The sequence below is a fragment of the Periplaneta americana genome, chromosome 12 (genome assembly GCF_040183065.1).
Source record: "Periplaneta americana isolate PAMFEO1 chromosome 12, P.americana_PAMFEO1_priV1, whole genome shotgun sequence".
Taxonomy (NCBI): Eukaryota; Metazoa; Arthropoda; class Insecta; order Blattodea; family Blattidae; genus Periplaneta; species Periplaneta americana.
In genome coordinates this window covers 109,134,023-109,150,224 of record NC_091128.1, presented here as the reverse complement: position 1 = coordinate 109,150,224, position 16,202 = coordinate 109,134,023, and positions in this window count along the sequence as shown.

Genomic DNA, 16,202 nt, shown 5'->3' with positions numbered 1-16,202 from the left:
TGGCGTTCAGTGACTAGTGTATCATTCATTAATTCATCTTGTTTCGTCTTAATATATGAACGGAATGTTGAATGTGTAACATTAATTTGGGAATGTTTGCATTTGAAAAATCCCCTGATTTTTCCCTAAAATATCCGATTTGGACCCAAAAAGGTCGCTAATCCCAAACACAAATTTTAGTTTCCATTATGTTTCTAAAATACCCTAAATTTGGAGACCTTTCCCCTTGGGAACACTGATTGTCGGTTATATATTATGTCTGTCGGGTAAAGGAAGAGAAAAGTGTTCACCCTGTCTTCTCTGTATATAGTTCCTGTCCTCCCTGACCATTCTGTCCAATCTGTGTGTTCTCTCTTCCTCTGTAGGTATTTTCACACTCTTCCGGACCTCCCTTTCCTCCCTGAATATTATATCGTCCCTGTCTTCTTTGTTCCCTCTGTTCTATGTCCTTTTCTCCTCTTTCCGTCCTCTCATTCCTCTCTGTCATCATTGTTCTCTACATACAGTACTATCACAGTCTAGTATATACAGTCGCGAAGGTCAATACGAAGTAAATATGCAAACTTTAGGTAGTTGCTCACCACTAGGATCGCTAATATCGCCTCATTACAGGCAATGCAAAATAGTACCGTCACAATCTATTGTTTCTAGCACCCTCAAAACTCAAGCTTCGTGACTGTATATAGTAGACTGTGGTACTATCTATCCATTTTGTCCTCCCTCTTTTTGTTTTCCTCCCTGTCCTTCATGTTTTGCCCAAAGGCGTTTTATAGTTCTGCCTGTGCACACTGATATCTGCCCTCAATATCCTCTCTATCCACTCTCTTCTTTTTTTCCTCTTTACCCTCTGTCCTTTCCACTCTCTTTGTCCTCCCTGATCCCTATGTTCACTCTTTCCTCTCCATTCTCTCTGTCCTCCCTCTCTTTTCTGTTCTTATCTTCACCATCGTCTCTCTCAACCCTGTCTCATCTATGTCCTCACTGCTCTCTGTGTTCTCTCTTTTTCCTATTACATACTCTCTTGGTCCTCCATGTCCTAATTCAAATTCTCTCCTTTTTATGTCATCTCAGCCCTCTCCAACCTCTTTAGGTATTCCCCCTCTGCTCTCTAAGTCCTCCATGTCCTTGGGTTGTATCAAGTTTCCGGGCTTGTGCCACGTTGTCTCAGTTGCTAGAGCTAACGTTTCGACCATCCTCAGAGCTGTGGATAAGAATTGTCAGTTGGCAGAGATACGAGTATGTATGTAGTGGCTCTTGGTTTCCTGCCCATTGCTAGTTGGTTGTATTATTATCTCTCTTGTAATTGGTCTTTAGGTCGTCCAAATTCTGTGAATAGTCCACCACATATGTACGGGATTGGGTTCTATGTGCGTCGGGCAGGAATCCAAGAACCACTATATAAATCTCTCTGCCAGCTGACAATTCTTATCCACAGCTCTGAAGATGATCACAATAGGATGGCCGAAACATTAGCTCTAGCAATTGAGACAATGCAGCACAAGTCCGGAAACTCAATACAACCCATGAACTGCAGCCGCAGAAACCTACAACAACACCCCCCTGTCCTTGTTTTCATTCGTCCCCTCTATTCTGTGTTTTCTAGCTCTCCTTTCTGCCCTCTCTTTACACTCTGTTCTTCCTATCTACTCTCCTCTCTGTCCTTTATTTGTCCCCACTATTCTTTCTGTCCTCTCACCGTCCTTTCTTTAATCTCTCTGAAATCTATTCTCTCTATTCTCTGTCATCTTTGTCCTATCTGTTTCTCTTTTCTGTCACTGTCCTCTCTGTCTCCTCTGTTCTGTATGACCTTTCTTTTCTCTCTGTGATCTCTGTCTGAAAACATACTTAGGACAGAGACGAAAATGAGCACAGAGAAATTACAGAGGTTTAAAAAAAGGAGGACCGAGAGGAGGTAGTGGGGAAAGAGGACAAAGAAGGCAGAGAGGAGAGGAGAGAGTGGATAGAGATGAAATTGAGTAAAGAGAGAATAGAGGACAGGAAGAAAATGGACATTGAGAAAAATGGGGATAGAGAGGTCAGGGAGAGAACATAGAGAGGACATTGAGAAAAATGAGAATAGAGAGGACATTGAGAAAAATGAGGATAGAGGAAAGGAAGAGAACATCGAGAGGACAGAGGAAATAGATAAAAATCAGTGAAGACAGAATGGACACAGACAAGAAAGAGGGACAGAAAAGGAACACAGACTGAACAGAGAACAACAGAGACACTCTAAGCAAAAGGGAACAGAGGAAAAAGGAGTCAATTAAAGAATAGAAATGTCATTTGTTTTAAATATTACTAAATGTTAATATAGCCATTCTGTTATCATATGGTTGAGAACTTTTGTCTTCCAGTCTGCTCTCAAAAAGTCTGAAAGTTAGAATTTATAAACCAGTTATATTACTGGTTGTTGTTTATGGTTGTGAAACTAGGATTCTCACTTTGATTGAGGAACAGAGGCTAAGGGTTTCGAGAATAAGGTGCTTAGGAAAATATTTGGGGCTATGAGGGATGAAGTTACAGAATGAAGAAAGTTACAAAACATAAAACTGCACGCATTTTATTCATCTGACATAATTAGGAATATTAAATCCAGATGTTTGAAATCAGCAGGGCATGTAGCACGTATGGACGAATATAGAAATGCATATAATGTGTTAGTTGGGAGGCTGGAGGGAAAAAGACCTTTGGGGAGGCGAGACGTAGATGGAAGGATAATATAAAAATGGATTTGAGGGAGGTGGGATATGATGCTAGGGACTGGATTAAACTTGCTTAGGACAGGAACCGATGGCGGGCTTATGTGAGGGTGGCAATGAACGTTCAGGTTCCTTAAAAGCCATTTATAAGTACTGTAAGTAATATAGGCATTAACTTAGATGTTAATATTGTCATATAAAACACGGTGAATGTGAACTATCCATTTGTGTAAAATTGTCCCATAAAGCAGATGTTAAGTATCCTTTTACATAAACCATCTAAATTTAGTAGTCCTACAAGTAATAATTACTCACCGATTAAATTAGACGAATGTGTCTTCCAGTAGCCTCTCTAAAGTTTTAAAGGGCACTGATATTGTTGGATATTGGTTTGAAGCCTGACAGTCTTCAGCAGAAGCAGTCCCACTCCCAGCTGTCATTTCGACTTAATCCTGGTAACTTCACCTCTCCAATATTTCCCTCCATATGATGTTCAGCTGTTCTGGATCCATTATTAAATTTAAAAAAAATATATCGGACTTGAATATTTTCCAAGAGGAGACATAAAGCAAGGATTCGCTGTAAATCTTGATTCCAGGAGTTTCTTCATTTTTGTGATGAAAAATTACCATGTTATTAAAAAAAAACTGCTACTACAACCCGAGAATAAGCCATTAAAACTATTTACTTCTTCCAATTGCCTGAGTCTCACTCGAGATCAAGACCACCTTACAGATTTAAGTTCTTTATAAGATATTATTGTATACAGACAACAGCAGAAGAAACAATAAGATACACAGAAGGTGTGAGAATTAAGAAATTTTGGGTTACAGGGAAAATTTTGGAGAAGATGGAGGAGAGAAGAAAATAGAAAAATATCAAGACAGAAGAAGGTAGAAGAAACTACAGGAAACTAAACAACGAACTAAGAAGAGAAACTGATAAAGCAAAAGAAGACTGGACTATACTGTGGACTGGATGAAAGAGAAATGCGAAGAAACAGAGGATCTAGAGAGAAAAGGAAGATATGATTTAATGTACTGCAAAGTAAAATATTTGGAATTCACAAATAAGAACAGGAAATCCATGTGGTTGATAGAGGACGACAATGGAAATGAAATAACAAACAAGGAATACTAAACAGATGGACGAAATATGTAGAAGAGTTATATGAGATAAGGAATAGTCCAGATGATTTAGCTCTGGAAGACAAAGAAGCCATATCAAAAGACGAAAAAGAATTTTCTATTTTAAGTGAAGAAGTTGAACTAGTGCTTAAGGAAATATAGAATGGGAAAGCAACAGGAGTTGATGGTATTCCCATTTAATTAGTGAAATGCTTGGGTGAAGACAAGAAGCAAATTCTATCATTATGCAACGAAATAAATGAGAAAGGAGAATGGCCTGAAGATTTTACGGAGACAGTGTTGATTTTAATACCGAAGAAAAATAAGGCCAAGAAATGTAAGGAGTTCAGGACTATCAGTCTAATATCGCATTCGGCAAAGATTCTCTTGCGAATACCGAATCAATGTTTATATTCTAAGATGGAAGTACAGTTGGAAGAAGAGCAGTTTGGCTTCAGGAAGGGAAAAGGTACGAAAGATGCAATTGGACTGCTACGAACAATCGGCGAAAGATACCTAGAGAAAAATAAAGAAATGTATGTAGTATTTGTGGACCTAGAAAAGGCTTGTGGACCTAGAAAAAGCTTTTGACAGAGTGGACTGGAATAAACTGAGGGGATCCCGAAGAAAATTGGTGTGGATTGGAAAGAGAGAAGATTGTTCAGTAATCTTTATATGATACAACGAATCAAAGTCAAGATAGGAGAAGAAATGTCAGAAACAAATGAAATTGGGAGAGGAGTATGTCAAGGATGTCCTTTATCACCTACCGTGTTCAACATCTACTTGGAGCATTTAGTAAAGAACGGTTTTAAGAACATGAGACGAGTGCTGGTAGGAGGAAGAAAAATAAAGTGCATAAGATTTGCTCATGATATGGCGTTGATAGCAGAAGAGGAAATAATAGTAAAGGATATGATACTGAAGCTAAATGACAGCTGTGAGCAGTATGGGATGAAGATGAATGCAAATAAGATGAAGAGCATGGCCATATGAAGAAAAATAAAGAAGATAAACTTGCGAATTCTAAATGAGGCAGTAGAGCAAGTGGACAGCTTCAAATACTTGGGGTATGCCATAAGCAGTAACATGAGCTGCTGCTAGGAAGTCAAAAGGAGGATAGAAATGACCAAGGAAGCTTTTAATAGAAAAAGGAGCATCTTCTGCGGACCTCTGGAAAAAGAACTAAGGAAGAGACTAGTGAAGTGCTTTGTATGGAGTGTGGCATTGTATGGTGCAGAAACATGGACATTACGACGAAGTGAAGAGAAGCGAATAGAAGCATTTGAAATATGGATATGAAGAAGAATGGAACATGTGAAGTGAACAGACAGAATAAGAAATGAAGCTGTGTTGGAAAGAGTGAGTGAAGAAAAAATAATACTGAAACTGATCAGAAAGAGGAAAAGGAATGGGTTGGGTCACTAGCTGAGAAGAAGCTGCTTAATGAAGGACGCACTGGAAGGAATGGTGAACGGGAGAAAAGTTTGGGGTAGAAGAAGATATCAGATCATAGACGACATTAAGATATATGGATCATATGAGAAAACGAAGAGGAAGGCAGAAAATAGGAAAGATTGGAGAAAGCTGGGTTTGCAGTGAAAGACCTGTCCTTGGGCAGAACACTAAATGAAAATGAATGACATAGCACAGTATTGCTTTCAAATCCAATATTCAAGAGGATTATACAGACAAATTACACCATAATTATGAAGGAAGTTTTTCATGGCCTGTTACATATCGAAATTTGAATTTACTCATGCCACTGAGTGGAACGTGCTGAAATCGATTTGTTAAATGTTATCTTTTATTTAATGATGCTTGCAACTGCCGATGTTATATCAGCATCGCCAGTGTGCCAGAATTTTGTCCCGCAGGAGTTCTTTTACATGCCAGTAAATCTACTGACATGAGCCTGTCGCATTTAAGAGCAATTAAATGCCATCGACCTGGCCCGGGATCGAACTCTCGGGGATAGAAGGCCAGTGCTATACCAACTGCGCCAACCAGGCCGACAAAAAAAAGACTTGAATTTGATTGATTTCACGAGGGCTGAATCCTTGCATTTACGTCGTTTTTAGCCCATTGTATGCGTTGTATGTTATGATTGTCTAGTTCAACAGATGGCCAAGGTGACATGCATGAATTCGACACTGACAAGCAGGCCATCTTCCTGGACCCTGCAAGTAAGGTCCCATTAGCTACTGATGAGCCTGAACCCAGAGCCTGCAGCACAAGTTTTTAAAACCTGAATCAGCATTGGAAACCCAAACTACCTCCAGACAATCTCCACAGTCTATTTTTACTATTACAGATGATAGATAAAATGAGGAGGAAATGGTGTGTTGGTGGATTGAAAGAGGGACAACGGGAGTACCTCGAGAAAACCTTCTGCAACGACTGTTTTATCAACCACAAATTCCAGATCTGATCGGGGATCGAACCTAGGCCAACTGGATGGAAGGTCAATGTGCTAGCACTTTAGCCATAGATGCGGCAATTGAGTGACATTTAATTCCATAAAATTCTTCAAGCATGTTAATGTTAAATAATGTATCTCAGAGAAAGAACTTGTTAGATTTCAGTAAACAAAAAAATAGCATACACAAATTAAATGTGACTTATTATGGAATGCATTCAGTGAACCAATTTTAATGCTTACCCATTCTCTTTTTATTCTTTATAAAATTACAGCATGGACAACAATATTTCAGAATAGCATTAATGAAGTTTCTGACAAGTTTATATTTTCGTGATGTAGGACGTAGGATGTATTCCATGTTGTCAGCTATATCTTCATCCACTATCTCACGTTTGCTGGAATTCAAAACGTGAGAGTAAGATTGATTCCGTGGCACATATGTCTCAAAAGGCAAAATTTGATCACAAAGTTCGCTAAAATGGTGGTTATGTTTTCCTTTAAAATTGTGTTGCACTTGTGATGTAGTAGGTGTTCTACAGGGGACAATTTCTTCTGAAGAAAGTTTGCAGTCTGATAACAAGGGTGAAAATTTCATTGATGATGATGGCGTGTATAATACAACTTTTGAGTCTGAATGCACTCTTTGTGGCAAGGGGTCAGGATCCCAAGATGATAAAGGAACCAGATATTCTTCACTACCATCCTTCACATGTGTCAGGGATCTGCTTACAAGAGTGGCCAGGTTCACTAGGGACGGACTTGCTGCGAGGTGAGTACCATCACCAGGGATTGCTAAGTCATCTTGCATGCTTTTCCACATTCTTCTTAACTGCCACCAACACTTACGTCCTGTCAAATTAAAGTTAAGAACAGTGATGTCTGAGTCACTTGGCCAGGAAGTGATGTCAGAATCTCTCATCATTATAGCCAGGCTCCTCCTCTGATTACTTTCATTGTTAGGCCTATTTACTTCCAGATTTCCTTCACTTCTTGTTTTTCCCATTTGCCACATCCTTGTATTTCCTCTTCTATCTCTTGCTAAACTGTCGGGATCATCAAAGGAAGGTAAAATATGACTGACTTGTGCTGTAAGGTTGATTCTGTGGTTCTTGACATTATACTGACCAGCTGCTTTCCTTGCATTTATTACATCTTCTATTTCCCTCTCATTGTTTAGTTTATACGAATCCATTGTATTTAAAAATTAAACTCATTCTACTTCTGAATTTGTCCGGATATCATAATCAATATGGAAACAACTTAACAATAAATAACAACAAACCAGATTATTATTGCAAGAATAAAGAGCTCGATAATACGACTATTCTTAACAATGTAGCATACAATTAAGCATATTGTGACGGCCACGTGAGATTCGATCTCACGACCGGCGGAGGAAGGGCTAGGTCGGCCGTGGTTCGGGCGGGTTGCATGTGCATCTGCTTCCTGGGGCATGTGCTGTGGCGGAGAGAAGAGAGGAAAGAGAGCGACCGTGGCAGAGAGGGGAGATATCCAGATAATTCGAGAATGGCATCTTCCGGAAATTTCGAACAATCGTACTGTCTCGTAACTATGGTTTAGTTATAAATACGACACGCGAGTGAACTTGAGCAGTAGTTTAGTTAGTTGCAGTGTTGTTGTAGTCGGTGAACAGCAAGCCAGCCAGTCTTGTGTAGCAGTGAAGCCAGCTTCGAGACCTAAGTTCGACTTGAGTGTGTCCGCAGCTGTGCGAGCGTCCGAAGTCCTGAGTTCGAGCGCAGTGGACCGCAGTTGGGGGACCTGAGTTCGAGGTTCAGTGGACTGTCTCTTAAGGTCTGTGGTTCGAGATACTGTGAACTTGAGTGACTGAGCTAGAAGAACTAGCCAAGGCAAACGAACTGTGAACTGAGAACTGACAGTTCTGATTTGTAAATAGTGCTTTGTGAACATTAGTTAAAATTAACAGTTCATTGTTGTTCTCAATAATCCAAGTAAATTGTCATTGTCGTCTGTGGAGTGCAATAACGAATACTGTGTTACTGTGTGGAGTGGAAATCCCATTCTTGACGGGAGTAGAATTGAATTGTAGAAAGTGAAGAGTTATTGTTGTAAGAATAAGAGTACATTATTGTTTTGAATTTTAAAGTTACAATATTCACAGATCAACTTAAAACTGTTTCCTACTGCACAATCATTTAACATGATTATCAAGATGGTATGTTTAAGAGAAAGAAGCAGTCATAACCTCTTTCAATTCACATGCTGTCTGGAGAAATAAAGAAACATCCTGAAAAAATCGAATACTAAATCATTCCAACACATAAATAGTTAATAATTTTGGAACTGTCAACAAGACTGAAATATTTTGAATGGTTACTGCAGAAAGCAGAATAAAATTATCTAAATTCAAGTCTTGTCAAATACAATTATTTTAACGAAAACAGAAGTTTTTCACACAATAATAACGAACTCGAAAACATCCTATTTCTATAAATTAATTTGCGAAGAGGACTGATAATGTAGCTTTTACAAATTCCTCTAAGCTATTTTCAAATACAAGTTCAACCTATGTCAAACAATATAAATCAGATTAATTTTATGTTTAGAACAACTTTATAATGTCCATAAAACAATTACACCATTACTACTATTAATTATCATACCTATGTGTTCAAATACAAACAAGCATGTCCAAACATCAAGCTTCAAGAAGCCTTTAAAATAACCGTATTTTATTTATTATGTTATTTACAGATCTAAATGTTTAATTGTAATAAATACAATAGCAACTTTCTCAGTCCAATCATCACAGCTTCAAAAAAAAAAGTTACTGAGCAAGTTAACAGTAACAATCACAGCTCCGTGGTTCAAATTTCAGCAGGAATAAAAATAAATCTGACTTGCCAAAATTATATAAATAATAATTTGTCACACATCTCTATGGGTATCAGCAACAGATGTGTCAAATTATGATGCACATTCTTTCTGTACAACACGATCAAACATTGAAGAATAACAACACAGTATAGATATTTCAATTAAGATGTAGGCCTATTCATTTCCCAGCTCTTATAAAATATTTGTTTGAACATTATGTAATGCTTGCAAGGAAGTCAATTCTTTCAAGCAGCATGGCCTCATAATACATTTGTGTCATTAAAAACGTGGTGCGACAGCCCATAAAGGGCCAAGGGTGACCAGCCAGCTGCTGGCCTCATGTCCACATGCCTCAGCACAGATAAATGATCATCCAACCAGAGCGGAGATAATGTGTGGTTATATTACGATCTCCCCAGCCATTATAGCTGGTTTATGTTTTAATATTGCTGTAACAATGTGAAGTACACCAAGAATTTAATTTAGTATGCCACTTTTACTTCCACTATTTGGATGTGCCAACAAGTGAAAAAAACAGTTTGTGTTTGTTATGACAACCTTTTTGTCTTTACCTAGAATATTCATGCTATTAAATTTTACTTTCTTCACAAAGAACAGATCACGAAAATATTATAATGAAAATCTTGAAACTTAATCGAAAATAAGCAATTTACATTCCCAGTATTGGCAAGGTCTGCAACCAGAATCACCAGCACTGTTTCATTCATACAAAATATTGGTATGTATATTTCTGTAAGTTTTCTCCTCTGCAATAATCAATTCAGGTAAGAAGTAACCATTAAGAATTTTAAACAAGATACCAAAATTAGACATATGGTACTGATAATACATTTCAAATGCTTATACTAAATTACATTGCATGACATTTTTAAAATTATATTTTATTATAAATTATTGGCTTGCGTTATTCTCGAAATTGTAGTAATTTACACTTCAAAATTATACAAACAATCTGTTTGCCATTATCTGTAACATCTATGTATGTAAATATGTATGTAAATATAAATAACGACCTCGTAGCACAACCTTTAATAATTTTGTATGATGAGACATGGTTTGAACACAGCACAGAAGAAAACAAAGAAAAATGAAAGAGACTGTTAAAAGCTGTTAAGAAAATGATACAATTTAAACAGAAACAAACTTGGAATAAATTTGTAAATGAATTGGAATTAGATTTCACGGAAATACAATTTTTTATTCATTGATGAAAAATAAAATTAAACCTGAAGAATCAGTGAATAAAATGTTGGATAATAATGGAAATTTAGAGTGGAGAAATGAAATTGTAAAAATTTGGAAAGATCATTTTCAACAATTACTGAATGGCTATCCAACAAATAAAACAAGTAATGAGATTAGAGGAACACTTGAAAACACAAAGTGAATTTGCAACATATGGTGATTAAGGTTTTGACATGTTAGATCTACAGATAGCAATGAATAAAATACAAAATAATAAAGATCCAGGTCATGATGAAATTTCAATGGGGATGTTAAGAAGTGCAGCTCTCAGCAGCATTCAATGATTGTATAAAATACTTAGGAGAATATGGGAGGAGAAAACCATTCCAGTAGATCGGAAAAAAAGAATCAAATATGCCAACTTTTAAGAAAGGAGGTAAAAAGAAATGTTGTAATTGCAGAGAAATTACTTTATTAAGCTACATTTTTAAACCTGTATGTGAAAGAATACTGGCAGGTAAATTAAACAGAATTATTGAACATAAGTTAAAAGAGGAACAACATGCATTTAGACAGGGAAGATCAACAATAATTTATTTTCACAACAAGGCAAATAATTGGGGGGGGGGGGGGGGGAATTGGAGAGAAGGAAAAGATATCACATTGATTTTCATACATAGAAAAAGCATATGACAGACTCAAAAGAGAAAACATTTGGAAAATATTAACAAATTTACAATTGGAAATGTTGTGTTAGAACACCCAATGGCCAAACCAAAGAACAGGGTACTGCAGGAAGTGTCTTGTCATTTATCCTTTCTGATATTGTATTGAACGAGATACAAAATGAGGTATTTGGAGAAAATTATATAGCAAATAAAAAAAAAAACACTGATTTATGGTGATGACATATTAATTTAGGGAGATAATGAACAAGAATTAAAAATGAGATTGATAAATTTGAATACTGTAATAAATTAATATGGATTAAAAATAAACGAAGAAAAAACTGTAGCAATGAAAACAGCAAGAATACCAAAATAAAAATTCGGATTAAATTAAATGGAAAATATTTAGAGGAAGTAGAAAATTTCAAGTATTTGGGAAGTGAAGTGAAAAATGATGGTAAGATACTTTAAATTACTAGAAGAATACAGTTTAGTGGTAGATTTCATCAACTAACGAAAGGTTTACTATGGAACGGCAACATATCTGAAAAGTGCAAGAAAACCAAACCAGTGTTGACATGCGCAGCGGCAACTTGGACATGACAAAAAAGATCAGAGCAGAATTCAGGTAACAGAGATGAAATTTCATAGAAGTATAGTACAGAAAACACGAACAGAGAGAATTAAAAATGAAGATACAATAAATATTTTGGAAATTTCAAAATTGCAAGATATATTGGGGGAAAATAGCATTAGATGGTTTGGACATGTTATGAGGATGGGCGAAGAGAGATTACCAAAGAAGGCACTGAAACCGACAGTAAAAGGGGAAAAAAAACCTGTTGGAAGATGTAGAACTATATGGGAAGATCAAATTAGGAGGGACGTTGAAAACTGAAGGAAACCATGGCTAGAAGTAGTGGAAGAGAATAGCTGGGAGGACTGTGACAGATGGAGGATGCTATCTTATCCTCGACCCTACGACTAGGGACACGAGTCTAGATGAAGGAGAAGAAATTGTGAAAATCTCGTATTAAAATTGAATATCACTCTTAGAATAAGGATCTAAGGCTTGAACTACATTTTTTGTCATTTTATTTGGGGGGTACATTCAATTATAAACTATTATACGAAAGGTAAAATTCATATACTTCATTCTCTTAATCCAAATTAAATTGGGATATTCGAAATGGTGTCTGCTTACAGAGAAAAATTACTTAAAATAATATTAAAATCTTCTCTAATAATGTTGTCTATATATTAGCAAAAATTACAAAAACTATACGAGTACAAGCTAGCATTCAAACTGTTCATTGAACAATTGGTCGAATCTCTTCTTTGAATGAAAGAAAAAAATATATATATATAGAAACCATAGAAAAAATTATAGCCTGAGTTGTCTGCTTAAATTTGATTTGCTGATCATCATAATCATCGATCATATTAATGTTTAAATAAAAGTAACTGCTTTTAGCAAATTAAATAATTTATTAAACTAAAAAATAACAAATATAAACAAGTAATACAAGCATCATTACAATCGTCTTTGGTAAACAGAATTTAGGCTACTAGTCTATCCAGAATATGAACAATAAATGTTGATTCCCCACCCATCACTGAAGAGGACAAAAATGTCCGACAACTGATATGAAGTCATGTGATGTGGGAACAATATATGAATGTTCACATACATTGTATGCACAATTCTGAAAGGTTTAAGCACCAAACACTAACACTGGTTATTTCGAGGTCTTTGGTTTATGTTTAATATATTTTACCCATTAAACTGAAAATAAAGAGACTTGAAAAATAGATCACAACCACTTTTAAACAGCTTCCTATTTGTGCTACCGTCATAGTCATCAACACAATAAAAATGCCATTAAAACCCTAAATAAAGCGAATGTGTCATAAAACTTTCCATTATGTACTATCCTAAAAATCTTTAACCCCAATTGAAAGATTATGATATATACAACAGTTATTAGTTTTAGCATCATAACTGAACTGTAATGATCATTGCAAATGATGTGCTTGCGATGTAATTAATGTAGTAATTTTGTCTGTGTGTGATAGTGAAATGGTCAAATTATGACAAGAGAAATGGGAATCCTTTCTATACAGATACTGGGTCAATTGCCTAGAAGCAGGGTTATCCCTTACATGTAAAAAGATTTTCCAAAATTTAGAAATATTGACGTTACCTTGTGAGTACATTCTTTCTCTGATGATGTTTTCTGTTAGAAACCAATATACATTTAGTACTAATCAGAACAATAATTTTAATACAAGACACAAATCAGATACTTGTACAAGTTCTCAGCATTGTTGCTGCATCATATTTCAGTGCTTAAAATATCCCGAAAAATAAGAATGTATGTTAATCCTACCAACCATGTAGTGTGGGTCCCTATCACCACAGCATGGTATGTCCTCAGGTTGCGGATCGAGGAGTTGGCCTCCAGATATGGAGGGTAGCTGTGAATATATTGAATAAGCAGTCGTGGACAGCCAATGAGGGGTGGTCCTCCAGCTTGGAGGTTGGGCGAAGGGCTAACAACCCATCAACATAAAAAAACAGCTTGTTACGAAACCTCAAAATAAGCCGCAGAATGGGACTGATTCTCTGGCACGACAGTTGTGAAACTTGGACTCTCACTCTGAGAGAAGAACATGCTTATAGTGTGTTAGTTGGGAGGCCAGAGGGAAAAAGACCTTTGGGGAGGCTGAGACGTAGATGGGAAGATAATATTAAAATGGATTTGAGGGAGATGGGATATGATGGTAGAGACTGGATTAATCTTACTCAGGATAGGGACCAATAGCGGGCTTATGTGAGGGTGGCAATGAACCTCCGGGTTCCTTAAAATTTATAAGTAAGTAAGTTAACGTTACCAAAAAGACCCCTCTTCCTAGGATTGATTAATCCTAAACTGAATAATTTAAAAACGACTGAAACCATAGACTACCAAACCTGGAAAGGAAATCAAAAACTATTTTTAATAATAACAAATCTCTGAATGTTTAATTCACACTTTTTTTTAAAAGAAGTGGCTCGAAATATAAAAACTTTCTCCATATACATAACTGTTGAATCTCATGTTCAATTTTCACTGTTGTTCTACTATTGAATAATGAAAACCACCATGCTGGAGTAATTATTAGATGTAGGTTTTTAAAATATGTCAAAGGAGCCTCAAGGACAACATTTCTATTTGAAGTAGCATTAAATTACTCTATGATGAAAAATATTAACTATGATAACTGACATGTATGTATAGTTCTCGCCAGGCTTCATAGCCTCACTCACATCATTATCCAAACTCGTGCCTGACCCAAAACATAATAAATCATAGAATGTGTGATTGTTGGTTATGCAGCATTTTCACATTGTCTTTCTCTGATTCTGAATTAGCCTAGCTGCTGTACTGAGGTAAGTACGATACAATTTTTTTGTTTTCTTTAATAGAGCAGTCAGCAGTTCTGTCGCAAGCATCTTATTAACCATTACATCACATTACTGTAATACCTCTGAGGAATCTTGAGTCCAGCATTGGACAACACAAAAGAGTTGTGGCAATGTCATTTTTTAAATATTACAGCCATTGAATCATCTGCATAAATATAAACATTAGTGGCAAGATAAGCTGACCTCTCTACTTAGGCAGAGGCCATCTAACTTTTGTGATGAGATTATCTCATAATCAAGGAAAGAATTTTTATTATAACGAAATTTGTCAAACCATCAAATTAATGTTGGCATTAGTTAATAAGAAATAAATTATAAGGCAATGGGATTTTCTGTGGACTGATGATTAAAATGAAAACCATTCTCAAAATAGAAAATATTGTCTGGTTCAAACTCATAATGCTTCTCGAACTTCTCTACACAGCATATTTTTACAATACATACAACTTCAATGTTGTTCCATTTTTATTGATCAAATTTTTGTAGTGGATGACGAATTCAGTTGTTTGCATTCAATAAACCTCTAACATGAGTATACTATTCTGTTCCATTAAAGAAGGAATGTGTTGCTCTTCGAAATTAAATTACTATGTGTGTATGCATAATATTCAAACCATGTTTAAAGCTGACTCCCATTTGGTTTGTGCAATATTTAATATATTCAATAATGTTTTTGGTGTAACTGTCCATATTGGAAATCATTCTTCAGACATAAGTGCCAGACTATTCACAAAAATGTAAATATTTAACAAAACCTCTTGAACTATTTCAATTGCAGACAATCTGTTACACAGATTTTAATGTTTCCATTGATACATTTCTCTACTGTTTATTTAAAAATAAAACTACAAGCTCGAAAATTTATTTTTGAGAGTAAGGCCTAGCATCATTTCAATCATACAAAGAATGAAATATGTCCCGAGTATTATCAATTCAACAGTGAAGAATTATGTTTGAATATATTTCAATAGCAATAAAATTAATAAATAAAACTTTTTCCAAATTAAAAGTTAACTTCTCTTATTAATTCAAAATAATTTATGGATGGAAATAGCAATAAAATTATAATGTATACAAGTTTTATGGCAAATATAATTTCCTACAGGAGTTCATCAGCATTAGAGACACTATTTCTGAGAGAGAGAGGAAAAAACTTTGTATTTACAGTGTCAGATGCAATATTTCTTTTTACTCAGTAAGCATGTCCATATTTGTGTAAGTGATGAAATCAACCAAAACTGCAATTAATCATTGCATACATTCTAAATGTCTGTTTTCTTAAGCTGCTTGTACCCGATCAAATTTTCGACAAACTCAATGCTTTAAACCAGTACTCTATATAAGTTTTATTATAAGACTGCTTACAATAGGTACTTCAAAAGTCTTTGATTGTCTTGAAAGTAAATAAGAACATGTTCTAGTTGATGCAAGACTTTACAATTCTTTGATGGAATTGACCAATGGGACTAAAAAATATTATGGTACCAAGAACCACAAAAACATGGTGTCCTGCAGAGAAAAGATATTTGCAAGTTAATTCAATTATATGAATTAAACCCATGCCTGTAAGCCATAGGTTCTGTGAAATACCACAATAAAATGAAGAAAAGTAATGCATATGAGGTAAATGCAACGTTATTATCCAGTTGAGAAGCTTTTGTCATCTAGTCTGCTGTCAAAAAATATGAAAGTCAGAATTTATAAAACAGTTATATTACCGGTTGTTCTGCATAGTTGTGAAACTTGGACTCT